The sequence below is a fragment of the Mustela erminea genome, chromosome 18 (assembly GCF_009829155.1).
Source record: "Mustela erminea isolate mMusErm1 chromosome 18, mMusErm1.Pri, whole genome shotgun sequence".
In the NCBI taxonomy this organism is placed as follows: Eukaryota; Metazoa; Chordata; class Mammalia; order Carnivora; family Mustelidae; genus Mustela; species Mustela erminea.
Genome location: NC_045631.1, coordinates 43,925,565 through 43,941,079, shown reverse-complemented (window position 1 = coordinate 43,941,079; position 15,515 = coordinate 43,925,565). Strand labels below are relative to the sequence as shown.

Here is a 15,515-nt window from a genome sequence, read left to right as displayed (position 1 = left end):
CTCATATCCTTAAAAAACATTTCTATTTCTGGGGCACCATAGGCGGTTAAGCATCTGCTTTGGCTGAGGTCATGATCCCAGGGTCCTGGGATCAACCTCCATGTGGGGCTCCCTGCTTAGTGAGAGCCTGCTTCTCTCTCTTCTCCCCCCTTGTGCTCTCTCTCGCTGTCTCTGTCACTAACTGTCTCTCTTTCAAATAAATAAAATCTTTTTTTAAAAAATTTATATTTCTTTTTCTGAGACCTCTCTCTATCCATTGCACATTTTTCTATTGAGTGGTCTTTATTATTATTATTATTTTATAAAGATTTTATTTATTTATTTGACAAAGAGATCACAAGTAGGCAGAGAGGCGGTTGGGGGTGGGGTAAGCAGGCTCCCCGCTGAGCAGAGAGCCCGTCGCAGGTCTCAGTCCCAGGACCCTGAGATCATGATCTGAGCCGAAGGCAAAGGCTTAACCCACTGAGCCACCCAGGCACCCTTTTTTATTATTGATGTTAGAGTTCTTTATGTGTTAGAGAAATAAAGCCTTTTATTCTGAGAGCTGCAAATCATTTTAAGCATTCAGTATATCTTTTGAGTTTTCTACAGGTTTTTTTTTTTTTTTTTGCTTTCCAAAAATTACACTGGATAATTGAATTTATCATTTCTTTCATTTGACCTTTAGGTTTTTGTATCATTTTAGAAGTCTTCTCTACTCAGATTATCAAGGGGAAAAAATGTCCATGGCTTTTTCTAACTGCCATTGTTTTTAATTTAATTTAATTTTTATTTCTTTAAAGGTGTGCTTGGCGTATTAGTAAGCCCTCCGTACATGTTAATTTTTTTTTATTTTTTTTTATGTTAGATTTTATTTATCCATTTGAGACAGAGAGATACAAAGAGAGAGCATAGGGAGGGAGAGGGAGAAGCAGACTCCCCTCTGTGCCAGGAGCCCACTGTGGGGCTCCATCCCAGGACCCCAGGATCATGACCTGAGCTGAAGGCAGATGCTTAACCATCTGAGCCACCCAGGGGTCCTGTTTTTAATTTTAAATCCTTGATTCATCTGGAATTTATTTATTTGACAAGAGAGAGAGAAAGCGAGAGAGGGAACCCAAGCCCGGGGAGTGGGAGAAGGACAGCAGGCTTCCCACTGAGTGGGGAGCGCATGCAGGGCTGTATCCCAGGACCCTGGGATAATGACCTGAGCCAAGGCAGACGATTAACAACTGAGCCACCCAGGTGCCCGTCATCTGGAATTTAAAAACCCAACTTTAATTTTTTCCAGAGAGCTACCTATGGTAGTTTATTACAATTTATTAAATATTCCATGTTTTGTCCATTGCTTTGAAATGCCACCTTATCATACATTACATTTCCAGTTGTATTTTGATCTTCTGGACTTTGTGTTATGTTCCATTCCATTGATCTGTTAATCTTTTTGCCAGTTCCACCTTTTAAAATGATTAGTTTTATAATCTATATCTAGAGAAGCTTGTGTGCCCTTCTTACTCTTTAAGAAAAGTTCCCAAATGGGGGCGCCTGGGTGGCTCAGTTGTTAAGCTACTGTCTTTGGCTCTGGTCATTATCACAGCGACCTGCGATCAAGCCCCACGTTAGGCTCCCTGCTCAGCGGGAAGCCTGCTTCTCCCTCTCTCACTCCCCCTGCTTGTGTTTCCTCTCTGGCTGTCTCTCTCTGTGTCAAATAAGTAAATTAAATCTCAAAAAAAAAGAAAAAGTTCCCAACCATTCTTAACTTTATTTTTCATATTAAATGTGTTTATTCATTATTTGATTTATTTAAGTTTATTTTTTTAAGGAATCTCAACACCCTATGTGGGCTCAAATGCACGACCCCCAGATCAAAGCCACATGCTCTTCTGACTGAGTCAGCCAGGCACCCCTTCACGTTAAATTTAGAATCAGGTTGTCTGCTTCCTAAGAAATCTGATTGGCATTTTTAGAAATCAAGATTACATTACATCTTAGATCAGTTTAAGGAAAACTAATATCTTATGATGGCTTTTGTATCTAAGAATATGTAATATTTTAAGCTTTTTTTTTTTTTTAAGATTTTTTTATTCATTTATTTGACAGAAAGAGCAGGAGAACACAGGCAGGGGTTAGCAGCAGAGGGAGAGGGAGAAGAAGCATGCTCCCTGCTGTGCTGGGAGCTGGATACAGGGCTCAACCTCGGGATCTTGGGATCATGGCCCAAGCCAAAGGCAGTTGCTTAACCAACTGAGCCACCCAGGTGCCCAGTTTTCAGTCTTCAAAGCATTTACAAAAATTTTTTTTTTCAATTTTATTTATTTGACAGAGAGAGATCACAAGTAGGCAGAGAGGCAGACAGAAGGGCGGGGAATAGGCTCCCCGCTGAGCAGAGAGCCCAGTGTGGGGCTCTATCTCAGGACCCTGAGATCATGACCTGAGCCAAAGGCAGAGGTTTAACCCTCTGAGCCACCCAGGCGCCCTAGATTTTATTTTTAAGTAATCTCTACACCCAACATGGGGCTCCAACTCACAACCTCAAGATCAAGAGTCCGCATGCTCTTCTGACTCAGCCAGCCAGGTACCCCTTGGGATCTCTTTTTAAGAGACCTGATTGACTAGCCTATCTAGATTTGTATAAAGAATGTTTCATGGGCGCCTGGGTGGCTCAGTGGGTTAAGCCGCTGCCTTCGGCTCAGGTCATGATCTCAGGGTCCTGGGATCGAGTCCCGCATCGGGCTCTCTGCTCAGCAGGGAGCCTGCTTCCTCCCCTCTCTCTCTCTGCCTGCCTCTCTGCCTACTTGTGATCTCTCTCTGTCAAATAAATAAATAAAATCTTTAAAAAAAAAAATAAAGAATGTTTCATGAGAGAAACCGTATAATACTTTCTGAAGGGGAATTTGTTGTTTGTGTGTCTGACTCAACTAGCTTGCTTTGACCTTAATGTTCCAATTTAGTAGTGTGAAAGCTTTGTATTTATTGTAGGTTGAGCAGGTCAAGCAGATGTGCGTTTCTCAGAATTACTTAGGAATAGGGTTTTTTTTGTTTGGTTGGTTGGTTTTTGTTTTGTTTTGTTTTTTGAGTTTGGAAAGATTGTTAGGAATTGGGGGAGCATCTCGGTTCTTTTACTGAATTGTGTATCTGAAGCCGTTGTATCCTATTACTTGAACTCAGAAAAGAGGGTGGCAAAATATGTTTATGATTGAGATGTGTCCTGGGGAGGAAATTATATATACATACCTTGCAAAGCATTCTACTGATTAGATTTATTTTGATTACCAGTTCATTATGGTTACTAGTTCAGGGAGAAATTTAAATCAACCTTACATTTCTTTTTAAAAAGCTCTACAACACCCAGTGTGGGGCCCAAACTTACTATCCCAAGATCAAGAGTCCCAGGCTCCACCAGCCAGCACCACCCCCATCTTAGCATTTGGAACCCATAGTAGAATGCTTTTTTTTTTTTTTTTTTTTTTTTTAATTGAGAGAGAGAGAGAGTACTAGCTTGTGGAAAGGGCAGAGGGAGGGGAAGAAGCAGACTCCCCACCGAGGGAGCCCCACATGAGGCTTGATCCCAGGACCCTGGGATCATGACCTTCCAGAAGGCAGGTGCATAACAGACTAAAACCCCACTAGAATGCTCTTTTTTTTTTTTTTTTTTTTAAGATTTTATTTATTTATTTGACAGAGAGAGATCACAAGTAGGGAGAGAGGCAGGCAGAAGCAGGCTCCCTTCTGAGCAGAAAGTCCAGTGTGGGGCGCGATCCCAGGACTGTGGGATCATGACCTGAGCCTAAGGCAGAGGCTTTAATCCACTGAGCCACCCAGGCGCCCCCAGAATGCTCTTAATAGAAGTTTATTTCCTATGGGTACCTGGCTGGCTCAGTCAGTGAGGCATGCAACCCTTGATTTTTTTTTTTTTTTAAAGATTTTATTTATTTATTTGACAGAGAGAGCGAGATCACAAAGTAGGCAGAGGGGCAGACAGAGAGAGGGGGAAGCGGGCTCCCCACTGAGCAGAGAGCCCGATACTGGGCTCGATCCCAGAACCCTAAGATCATGACCCGAGCCAAAGGCAGAGGCTTAACCCACTGAGCCACCCAGGTACCCCTAGAGCTTACTTTAAAAAGAAAAGAAAAAATTCCCTGCTGTATTTTATTTATGTGCCACAGAAAACTGTTGGTTTTTTTGTTTTTTTGTCTTGTTTTGTTTTGTTTTTTCTTTGTGGTTTGAAATTACATACATACTGGCATGTTTGTTTTTTTTTTTTAAGATTTTATTTATTTATTTGACAGACAGAGACTACAAGTAGGCAGAGAGGCAGGCAGAGAGAGAGGAGGAAGCAGGCTCCCTGCTGAGCAGAGAGCCCGATGTGGGTCTCGATCCCAGGACCCTGGGATCATGACCCGAGGTAAAGGCAGAGGCTTTAACCCACTGAGCCACCCAGGCACCCCTGGCATGGTTTTTTGAGGTAGGAAAATGGGAGATGAAATCTGTGCTCAGAATAGTGGTCTTATTAGATTCCAGTTTAGCTAATCTTCAAAGCCCTAAAGTAATAGATGATTTTGTTTTAAATAATCAGCATGTTAGCATTTAGTATTTTCTCTCAGGAGAAATCTCTTGGGTTTATACTGAATCTCATGGGCATATTCTTAGCCCACCAGAAGAATCCTTGATATGAAGGGGAAAAAAATGAAGTGGAGTGATTAGGACAGAAAGTATGAGTTTTTTTTTTTGTTGTTTTTTTTTTTTGTTGTTGTTGTTTTTTTATTAATTTGACAGAAATCACAAGTAGATGGAGAGGCAGCCAGAGAGAGAGAGATAGGGAAGCAGGCTCCCTGCTGAGCAGAGAGCCCGATGCGGGACTCGATCCCAGGACCCTGAGATCATGACCTGAGCCGAAGGCAGCGGCTTAACCCACTGAGCCACCCAGGCGCCCCCAGAAAGTATGAGTTTTATAACATTTTCACATGTCAAATAAAGATTTACTAGAACTCACTTATAATAGAGACTGGGAGGCGCCTGAGTGGCTTGGTTGGTTAAGCAGCTGACTTCGGCTTGGGTCACCATCTCGGGGTCCTAGGACCAAGCCAGCAGGAAGTCTGCTTGTTCCTCTCCCTGCTCCTGTGCATGCTCACTTGCTATCCCGCTCTCTTAAATAAATAAAATCTTAAAAAAGAAATAATGGAGACTGATTAAGTTTGGGTGGCATTTTAATAATAATTTCCCCAAATAAGGTAGCTCTTTCCAAATACTCAGTAGCAGACATTCAATAAGCAGATAGCAATGGCAACAACTGTATATTTAAAGGGACTGTTGGATATGTTAATTTTCCATGTTGCTTCTGAACCATATTAAAATCTATTTATTTATTTATTTGAGAGAGAGAGAGGGAGCATGAGCAGGGGGAAGGCTTGGAGGGAGAGGGAGGAGCAGACTCCCTGCTGAACAGTGAACCTGATACGGGGCTCCATCCCAGGACTCCAAAATTGTGACCCAAGCTGAAGTCAGACACCCAACCAAGTGAGCAACCCAGGCACCCCTTAATGATTTTATAGTGTTTCTAAAGGAATGTAAAGAGCAATATTATGATATAGTAAGCTGTGATATACGACATCATGTCAGAATACTAGTCTTCTGGGGTGCCTGGCTGGCTCAGTTGGTAGAGCACCTGACGCTTGATCTCAGGGTCATGAGTTTGAGCCTCATGTTGGATGTAGAGATTGCTTAAATAAATAAACTTTTTTAAAAACTTAAAAAAAAAAGAATAGTGCTATCTTTTGATATATCCTTACAAATTACGAATTACCTTCTAGACACTGTTTTACTCTGGAGTGGAATTTTACGCAAATTCTGTCTTGGACCCCTTTCTGCAGGGGGGTGTAGTAACTGTATCAAAGGTTTTATGAGATAGTTAACACTTTTCTGTGATATACCCATTACTTAATTAGGTCTTTATGAATGTGTGCAAATATGAAATTTGTGCCCTGACCTACTTTTTAAATTTCCTTCAGGGCTTTTGTTGCATAGAAAAAAGCTTTTCCAATTCCTTTATTACATGTTTGTTATAGAAAATATGGAAAAGCAAATAGAAATTGTTCAAAGGCCATTGTCAATGTTGCTGTATTTCCATTCAGACATATTATTACTGGAGGGTTTTTGTTTGGTTGGTTTTTGTCTCTGCTACATAGGAGCATTTTCCCACATGATGAAATATTCTTTTTAAACAGGTCACCAATTGACAGGCTTTATTCAGCCAATAAGATTATCTGACTCCATAGTATTTAAATGTTGGGTTACATGGGTGGTACAGTCAGTTAAGTGTCCAATTCTGGATTTTGGCTCAGGTTATGGTCTCAGGGTCTTTTTTGTTTTTGTTTTTAGATTTTTATTTATTTATTTGACAGACAGAGATCACAAGTAGGCAGAGAGGCAGGCAGAGAGAAGGAGGGAAGCAGGCTCCCCACCGAGCAGAGAGCCCGATGCGGGGCTTGATCCCAGGACACCGACATCATGACCTGAGCCGAAGGCAGAGGCTTAACCACTGAGCCACCCAGGCGCCCCTGGTCTCAGGGTTTTGAGATCAGGCTCTGCACTGGGCATGGAGCCTGCTTAAGATTCTCTCTCTTGCTCTGCATCTCCCCTCCCCTGCAAAAAATATATAATATATATTTTATAATATATAGTAATTTATATATATTATAGTTAGTTGCTGACGTGAACAAAAAGGAGACAAGAAATAATGTGAATTGATACAACCCTCTTTGGAAAAGTACTAACCTATGGAAGCTGACATGACAGTTTGCTTCTAGGTATTCAACAGGAATTCATACACGGATTCACCAGACGACATACATGGAATGTTCATAGTAGCATTATTCATAATATTCAAAACTGGAAACTGCTTAAATGCCCATCAGCAGTAGAATGGATACATTGTGATACATTCACACAATAGTAATATAGTAAAGAGAAGAGTGAACGGACTAGAGCTTTAGGTTTAGTAAAATTGGTGACTCTCAATAGATGCTGAACAAAAGAAGTCAGACACAAAAGATTATATTCTTTTTGATTCTGATACAAGAAAGCCCATTTTGTATGATTTCATTTACATTAAGTTCAAGAACAGGTAAACAAGTGGGTCTTAATGTGGTTGTGGTATAATATTGTACCCCAAGGGGGATTTGGCAATGTGTAGAGACATCTTTGGTTGCCACAACTGGAAGAGACCAGGAATGCTGCAGAACACCCAAAGTTCATAGGACAGTCTCTTAAAACAAACAACTATCCCTGGGCTAAACTTACATATACTGTTGGAGGAAGGATGGTGGTTTCCCTTAGGTATGATTGTGGCTGTAGGTGGATGGTAATGTTCTTGATTTTAGTGCTGGTTACAGGCGTATGTTCGGTTTGTGACAATTCACTGAACTTCATGCTTACATTTATACACCTTTCTCTAGTTATTTTCCACTTCAGTCAAAAATTAAAAAAAAAAAAAATCAGGGCAGCTGGATGGCTTTTTCAGTTAAGGGTCTGCTTTTGACTCCCGTTATGATCCCAGGGTCCCATATTAGACTCCCTGCTCGGTGGGGAGTCTGCTTCTCTCTCTGCCTCCCCCTGCTTGTGCTGGTATTTTCTCTCTCAAACAAAATCTTTAAAATAATTTAATTTTAAAAAATTGTAAAAGGGGCGCCTGGGTGGCTCAGTGGGTTAAAGCCTCTGCCTTCAGCTCAGGTCATGATCTCAGGGTCCGGGGATCGAGTCCCGCATCGGGCTCTCTGCTTGGCAGGGAGCCTGCTTCCTCCTCTCTCTGCCTTCCTCTCTGCCTACTTCTGATCTGTCTCTGTCAAAGGAATAAATAAAATCTTTAAAAAAAAAAAAAATTGTAGGGGCGCCTGGGTGGCTCAGTGGGTTAAGCCGCTGCCTTCGGCTCAGGTCATGATCTCAGGGTCCTGGGATCGAGTCCCGCATCGGGCTCTCTGCTCAGCAGGGAGCCTGCTTCCTTCTCTCTCTCTCTCTGCCTGCCTCTCAGTGTACTTGTAATTTCTCTCTGTCAAATAAATAAATAAAATATTTTTAAAAAAAAATTGTAAAAAATCAGACTTGACATAAACATCCAGGTCAAAGATATGAAAGCCTTGAGGTGCCTGGGTAGCTCAGCTGGTTGAGCCTCTGACTCTTGGTTTTGGCTCCGATCAGGATCTCATGGGTTATTAGATCAAGCCCCAGGTTGTCCTCCTTGCTGAGCAGGCAGTCTACTTGAAGAGTCTCTCCCTCTGCCCTTTCCCGCACTTGCACGCGAGCATGCTCTCCCCCCAAAAAATAAATCTTTTTTTTTTTTTTTTAAGATTTTGTGTATTAATTTGACAGAGAGAGAGATGGTGAGAGAGAACACAAGCAGGGTGGGTGGGAAGGTGAGAAGCAGACTTCCTACTGAGTTGGGATTCTGATGCGGGGCTCAGTCCCAGGACTCTGGGATCATGACCTGAACCAAAGGCAGGCGCCTAACGACTGAGCCACCCAGTCGCCCCAAATAAATAAATTTAAAAAAAAAAAAAAAAAGAGGATATAACCATCTGGTAGCTCCATAGCTGTAGCTTATAAGCAGTAAGCCCCCACTTTGGCTGGTATTTTTTCCAGGCCCTATTTTCCTATTTTGGTTACTTTCATCTCCTCACTGGTATCTAGATGTTTAAAAAATACCTTAAATAGCTTGAGTGAGATATAACTCATACCCTGTACAGTAACCTATTTAAAGTGTACAATTCAAAATTTTCAGTGTATTAACAGGGTTGGGGAGCCATGGCACAATTTAATTTTAGAATATTTTCATTGTCCAAAAAGAAACCCCCTACTTACTAGGGATCACTCCCTGTTTCCCCCTGTCCCATACCTTTCAGATCTAGGCAACCACTAGTCTATTTTTTTGTCTTTAGATAATTGTATACATTTGAATTTTGTGATTTCTACTCTAAAACAATATTTATAGTAGTTGTGCAGTATTTTGTCATGAGGTTATATCCTAAATTGCATAAAATTTGTCTTATTTTTGGTCATTTATTTTGGATAAATTACTAGATGTGAAGTTACTGATCAAAGGATATAAACAACTTAATAGTTTCTTCTTTTTTTCTGTTTTTTTTTTTAACGATTTTTTTTTTTTTAAGATTTTATTTGTTGGGCGCCTGGGTGGCTCAGTGGGTTAAGCCGCTGCCTTCGGCTCAGGTCATGATCTCAGGGTCCTGGGATCGAGTCCCGCATCGGGTTCTCTGCTCCGCGGGGAGCCTGCTTCCTCCTCTCTCTCTCTCTGCCTGCCTCTCTGCCTACTTGTGATCTCTCTGTCAAATGAATAAATAAAATCTTAAAAAAAAAAAAAAGATTTTATTTGTTTATTTGACAGACAGAGATCACAAGTAGGCAGAGAGGCAGGCAGAGAGTGAGAGAGGGAAGCAGGCTCCCTGCTGAGCAGAGATCCCGATGTGGGACTCCATCCCAGGACCCCGAGATCATGACCTGAGCCGTAGGCAGCGGCTTAACCCATTGAGCCACCCAGGCGTAGTCTCTGTACCCAGCGTGGGGCTTGAACCCACTACCCCAAGATAAGAGTCGCATGCTCTTTGACTGAGCCAGCCAGGCACCCCAGAATGTAAACACTTTAAAGTTCCCAGTAAGTATTAACCACAGTACCTTCCAGAGAAGTTATACCAGACTGCCCTCACCATTAGTGGATGATAGGGTTTTTTTTGTGGGTTTTTGTTTTTGTTTTTTTGTTTTTTTTTTTCAAATTTTATGCTGTGAACCTAGTCATACTGGAAATGCTACACATTTTTTGTTTTGTCTTAGAGGTGTTCATTCTCCTAGAGTGATTATTATTCAGACAGTTGATTTGACCTAAACTCAAGCTGTTTTGGGCAAGTGTACCAATACTGTCCTTTTTTACATGAAGATAGTACCACTTAGGATGTGAATGAATGCATTATTCCCAGGTTACTCATACTTCTCCAGCTGGTTCCTGAAGGTTCTTAGATTCAAATAGAGTGGCTTTTTGCCAGCACAAATTGACACTTCAGCCCACAGTGATGTATTTTGTGTCCTTGTTGGTTAACAGAGCCAAGATTTCAAACTACATTCTCTCTACTAGGTTTTATAATTCGACTCACAACAAATTATATTGTGTTTCTCAAATACTGTCCATAGCCAAGAGCTCTTTTGAAAACAAGTTTTTATGTTTGTAATACATAGATTACTGTTTGCTAGTGAACTGCCATAATGCTTTTGCTTGGAAATTGTCACTAGCTAGTTATTAAACATCTATTACCGCTCATGCAGAATTAACTTCCACTTAAAACATTTCCAGTTGAACAAAACTTCATTGTAAACCCTTTAATTGATTCCTTGTCTCTGTACATAAAGCAGTCTCATTCAGGAGTGTGAGTCACTAGCACGATTCTTAGTGGATTGCTCAGCTTGTGACCCGGGATACCCAGATAGTTAATATTTTAGAATCATGGTGAGTCGGTATTGAAATCTTTTAGCTTGATTTAACCACAGATTTTCTGGGATGACTTGTTGGGGAAGTGCCTTCTTGACACTTTGACATCTTATCATTGTTAATTTCACTGCAGTTAGTTCACCTCTTTCTTGCTCCCTAGAGTTCTGAATTCCACATAATTTGATGGTTGGCTTGGTTTTGTTTTTGTTTTTTGTTTTTTAATTTTTATTCTGCCTGAGGTGATTTTCATCAAGTGTTAATAGCCAGGACCTTAGAAATTATCTGATATTCTCCACTTATTTTACAAATGAAAAAATGGAAAGAAATACTCCTGAAGCGCCTGTTAAAATCTCTTGGCTCCTAGTTCAGTGCTTACTTCATCTTGGTTTCATAAAATTCAACATTAGGAATGACTATTCTAGAAAATTAATTTTAGTTCATCCTGGACTTTTTTTTTATTTTAAAAAGAAACTAAGATTTTAAAATCTGGCTTATGATAGGTTTGGGTTTTTTTTTTTTTTTAATTAGAAGGAGATTAAAGCTTGGCTCTGATCCATTTGGACTTCGTTTTTGGATTTGCAAAACATTTAGAATAGCACTACCTACTTTAAAATTTTAAATTTCCTGGTTATAATAGTTTAGTAAGACTAAAAATTGACAAGGGACAAGTTACTGGGTTTTTTAATTATTGATCTGGAACCCTTGGGAGCTTTTTTAACATGAGTACTAGAGAGTCCTTTCCAAAGATATATATATATTAAAGTGATATTTTTAGATTAACAGTTGTTTTTTGTGGCCAACATAATAATAAAGAGCTTGCAGTGGAAAAAATGAATCAGATAAACTGAAAAGTAAAGTGTTTCCCTGTAGTGTTACTATACTCTAAAATGTTTAAACTTTAACAGATGATTCTAGTTAGCTTCTGCTACTCCTTTGTTGCTTGGCATATGTAACTGTATTTTTAAAAATTTTTTTATTTATATAACTGTATATTAACTATCTCTTGAATACAACTGTAGTTTTTTTAAAAAGTGTAAATTTCTTATAAACTGCTGGATTGCAAGCTTCTTGATGGTAGGTGAATACCAATTGAGTGAATGAATTTTAGTCTAAAACTTTTTTTTTTTTTTTAAGATTTTATTTATTTATTTGAGGGAGAGGAAGAAGAAGAAGGCTCCCCACTGAGCAGGTAGCCCAACTTAGGCTGGATCCCAGGACCCTGGAGTCATGAACTGAGCTGAAGATAGATGCTTAACTGACTGAGCCATTCAGGTGCCCCATCGTCTAAAACTTTTTTTATCCTTTTTTATTATGGTAAAATATACTTAACATAAAATTTATCATTTTACCCATTTTTTTAAGTGTATAGTTCTGTGGCATTAAGTAAATTTACATCATTATACAACCATCTCCCCAACTTCTGAATCTTACCAACAGAAACTATACCTATTAAATATAGTTCCCTGTTCCTCTCAGCTCCTGGCAATCACCATTTTGTTTTGTTTCTATGAATTTGCTTAGTGTAGCTATTTCATGTAACTGGAATCATATAACATTTGTCCTGTTGTGACTGACTTTCACTTGGCATAATTTTGTCAAGCTTCATCCATGTGTCAGAATTTCCTTCCTTTCAAGGCTGAAGAACATTCCATTGTATATTAACGAAATGTCCTGTTTTGTTTATTCATCTGGCAGTGGACACTTGGGTTGCTTCTTACCTTTTTTGGCCCTTGTTAATAATTCCGTGAACATGAGTATACAGAATCTGTTTGAGTCCCTGCTTTTGTTTCTTTGGGTATATACCCAGAAGGAGATTTGCTGGATCATATGGTAGTTGTATATTTAATATTTTGAGGAAATTATAACCATACTGTTTTCTCTGTAGCAGCTGCACCATTTTAGATTCCCAGCAAAGGTTTCACTTTCTCCACAGCTTTGTCAGCACTTGCTCTTTTCTTGTTCTGTGATATACATTCTGATGGGTGATGTGATGTATCTTATGGGTTTTTTGTTTAAGATTTTATTTATTTGTTTGTCAGAGAGAGAGAGAGAGTGCGAGTGAACAAGCAGGGTTCATGGCAGGGCAGAGGGAGAAGCCAGGCAACCTGATGTGGACTCTATCCCAGGACCACCTAGGTGCCCCAATTTAAACTCCTATTAACCCAAACTTTGTTTCTTTCTTTTTTTTTTTTTTTAAAGATTTTATTTATTTATTTGATAGAGAGAGATCACAAGTAGACGGAGAGGCAGGCAGAGAGAGAGAGAGAGGGAAGCAGGCTCCCTGCCGAACAGAGAGCCCGATGCGGGACTCAATCCCAGGACCCTGAGATCATGACCTGAGCCGAAGGCAGTGGCTTAACCCACTGAGCCACCCAGGCGCCCCCAAACTTTGTTTCTTAAAAAATATATTAAGGGGCGCCTGAGTGGCTCAATGGGTTAAAGCCTACTTGTGATCTCTGTCAAATAAATAAATAAAATCTTTAAAATATATATATATATGTATATATATAAATTGGGGCACCTGGGTGGCTCAGTGGGTTAAGCCTTTGCCTTCAGCTCAGGTCATGATTCCAGCGTCCTGGGATCAAGCCCCACATTGGGCTCTCTGCTCAGCGGGGAGCCTGCTTCCTCCTCTCCTCTTTCTCTCTCTGCCTGCCTCTCTGCCTACTTGGGATCTCTGTCAAATAAATAAATAAAATCTTTAATATATATATATATATATATATATAGAAATTATTGGTGAGGGAGTGAGGAAACCAGCATTCTCATACTCTAGTAGTGGAGATATAAGTAGGCACCAGCTTTTTGGAGGGGTAATTTGGTAATACAGATCAAAAGCTTTAGAATTTTTGAAGAGAGAGTGGGCAAAAAAGTTGACCTTTTCTTGTAAACACGCACACACTGCCTCTCTGCCCTCTTGTGATTTCTCTCTCTGTGTGTCAGATAAATAAAATCTCTAAAAAAAATTATCTCTTTCCCTTCTCTGAGGTTTTTTTGGTTTTGGTTTTTGGTTTTGTTTAAGATCTTGTTTGTTTGTTTGTTTGACTTGAACAAGCACAAGGATGGGGTACAGCAGGCAGAGGGAGAGGGAGAAACAGGCTACCCACTGAGCAGAGAACCTGATTCAGGGCTCCATCCCAGGACCCTGGGATTATGACCTGAGTGAAAGGTAGACACTTAGCCGACTGAGTCACCCAGGCACTTCCTTCTCTAAGTATTTTCACGTTTCGTACTTTTATACTATTCATTGTATTCTGTCCTGAAATATGATTGTATCCGTGAACATGATTTACATTTTCTACTTAATACATATTCATTCAAATCTTCTGTTTAATATAGCACACATTCATTGAGTGCTTTTTGTGTCCTGGGCAGCATACTAGGAGCTAAGTGTCCAGAAAATTTTAAAGAAACAGACTTTCCAGACTTCAAGGAACTCCTATTCCAGCAGAAGAAACCAGTGTCACTAATGTTGATTTAATAGAGTAAGTCCTGGTACTGTGGGAATGAAGAATTATTATGGGCTTTGGGGGTTGGTTGATTGAGGAGGTCAAGGAAACTTTAAGTGACCTTTGATTAGATCTTAAAGGATGAAATTTTTCCAGGTAATAAATTGTGGAAAGACATTTTAAAGCGGAGGAGGGTTGCCTGCCTGGCTTAATTGGTAGAGCGTGAAACTCGTGATCTCAGGGTGGGAGAAGAGAATACTTAAGGTTGAGGAAAAGTCAATGAGCAGAGATTTAAATTTATTTATTTATTTTTATTTATTAGAGAGAGACACAACGAAAGAAAGTACACAAGCAGGGGGAGTGTGAGAGGCCGCGTGGGGAGGCGGACACTTAACTGACTGAGCCACCCAGGTGCCTTGGGGGAAGTGGATTTAATAGAGGAAACAACAAATCATAACAATTCATATATGAAAGTGCATAGTGTGAATTAATACAAATAATGAATTTCTTCAATTTGAAGTAAAACACATTAAGATGAACACAAAACATTGAGGTTTTTGAAGAAGAATTTGTTAAAAAGTTACAAAAGAATTTTTTTTTTTTAAATCTCAAGCAGACTTTATTCTATAGGGCACGGAATGCCTTTAGAGGTATTTTCTTTTAAAAGCTAATATATTCATTTAGTTCAAAAAAAAACAAGACAATATTAAAGGATGCATAGGGGCACCTGAGTGGCTCTGTCAGTTGGAGACTGACTCTTGTTTCAGCTCAGGTCATGATCTCGGGGTCTGAGTTGATGCCCCATGTTGGGTTCCACCCTCAGCAGGGAATCTGAGATTTTTCTCCCTTTTTCTCTGCCCCTACCTGTGCTCGCTTGCACACACACTCTCTCCCTTAAGTAAATCTTTTTTTTTTTAAAAGATATATAGGACACTTGGGTGGCTCAGTTGGTTAAGCGTCTACCTTCAGCTGAGTGTCCTGGGATCACACTTGATTCCAGTGTCCTGGGATCAAGTACAGCATTGGGCTCCCTGCTCAGTGAGGAGTCAGCTTCTCTGTTTACCCCTCCCACTGCTCTCTCTCTGTCTCTGTGTGTGTCTCTCAAATAAAATCTTTCTTAAAAGATTTAAAAAATAAAAATTAAAAAGATATATAATCAAAAGTGTTGATTCTACCGTGTCCTCCTTACTCTCGTACTTTTGTTGGTTTTTTTTTTTTATGTCCTTGTAAGCCTTTTTTTTTTTTTTTTTTTTAAGTTTGTTTATTCATTTAAGTACTCTCTACACCCAGTGTGGGGCTCGAAACTACAACTCCAGGATCAAGAGTCCCATGCTCTTCCAACTGAGCCAGCCCATTGCCCCCTTGTGTGTCTTTATAGAAAGAAAAGGAAAAACACATTGGAATTTTTTTTCCTCTCTACATAAAAGGCATGCCTTAATATATACTTACTTACCTTGCTATTTCCACTGATTAAATGTCTTGAATGTCTTTCTATACAGGGAGAGCATTCTTCCTTATTTGTGTAGATAGACCATAGTGAATTTAACCATTGCTAGATAGTGGACATTTGAGTCCATTATAAAAATAATGTGATTATTCCC

The 15,515-nt window shown here is 39.8% G+C and overlaps 1 protein-coding gene across 9 annotated transcripts in view; it reads left to right on the top strand.

Moving 5' to 3' along the window:
* GJC1 (gap junction protein gamma 1) overlaps positions 1–15,515 on the top strand; it is a 38,944-nt gene that overhangs the window by 8,651 nt on the left and 14,778 nt on the right. Inside the window, exons 1-2 of one of the 9 annotated variants that reach the window (XM_032321456.1) lie at positions 11,698–11,737; positions 13,841–13,950. The exons of 6 other annotated variants lie outside the window; for them this stretch is intronic. The gene's annotated coding sequence lies outside the window, so the exon portion shown is untranslated. Of the gene's footprint in view, positions 1–11,694; positions 11,738–13,840; positions 13,951–15,515 lie in introns of those variants that run through there. 2 more of the 9 variants (XM_032321460.1, XM_032321463.1) reach the window with 2 other exon arrangements.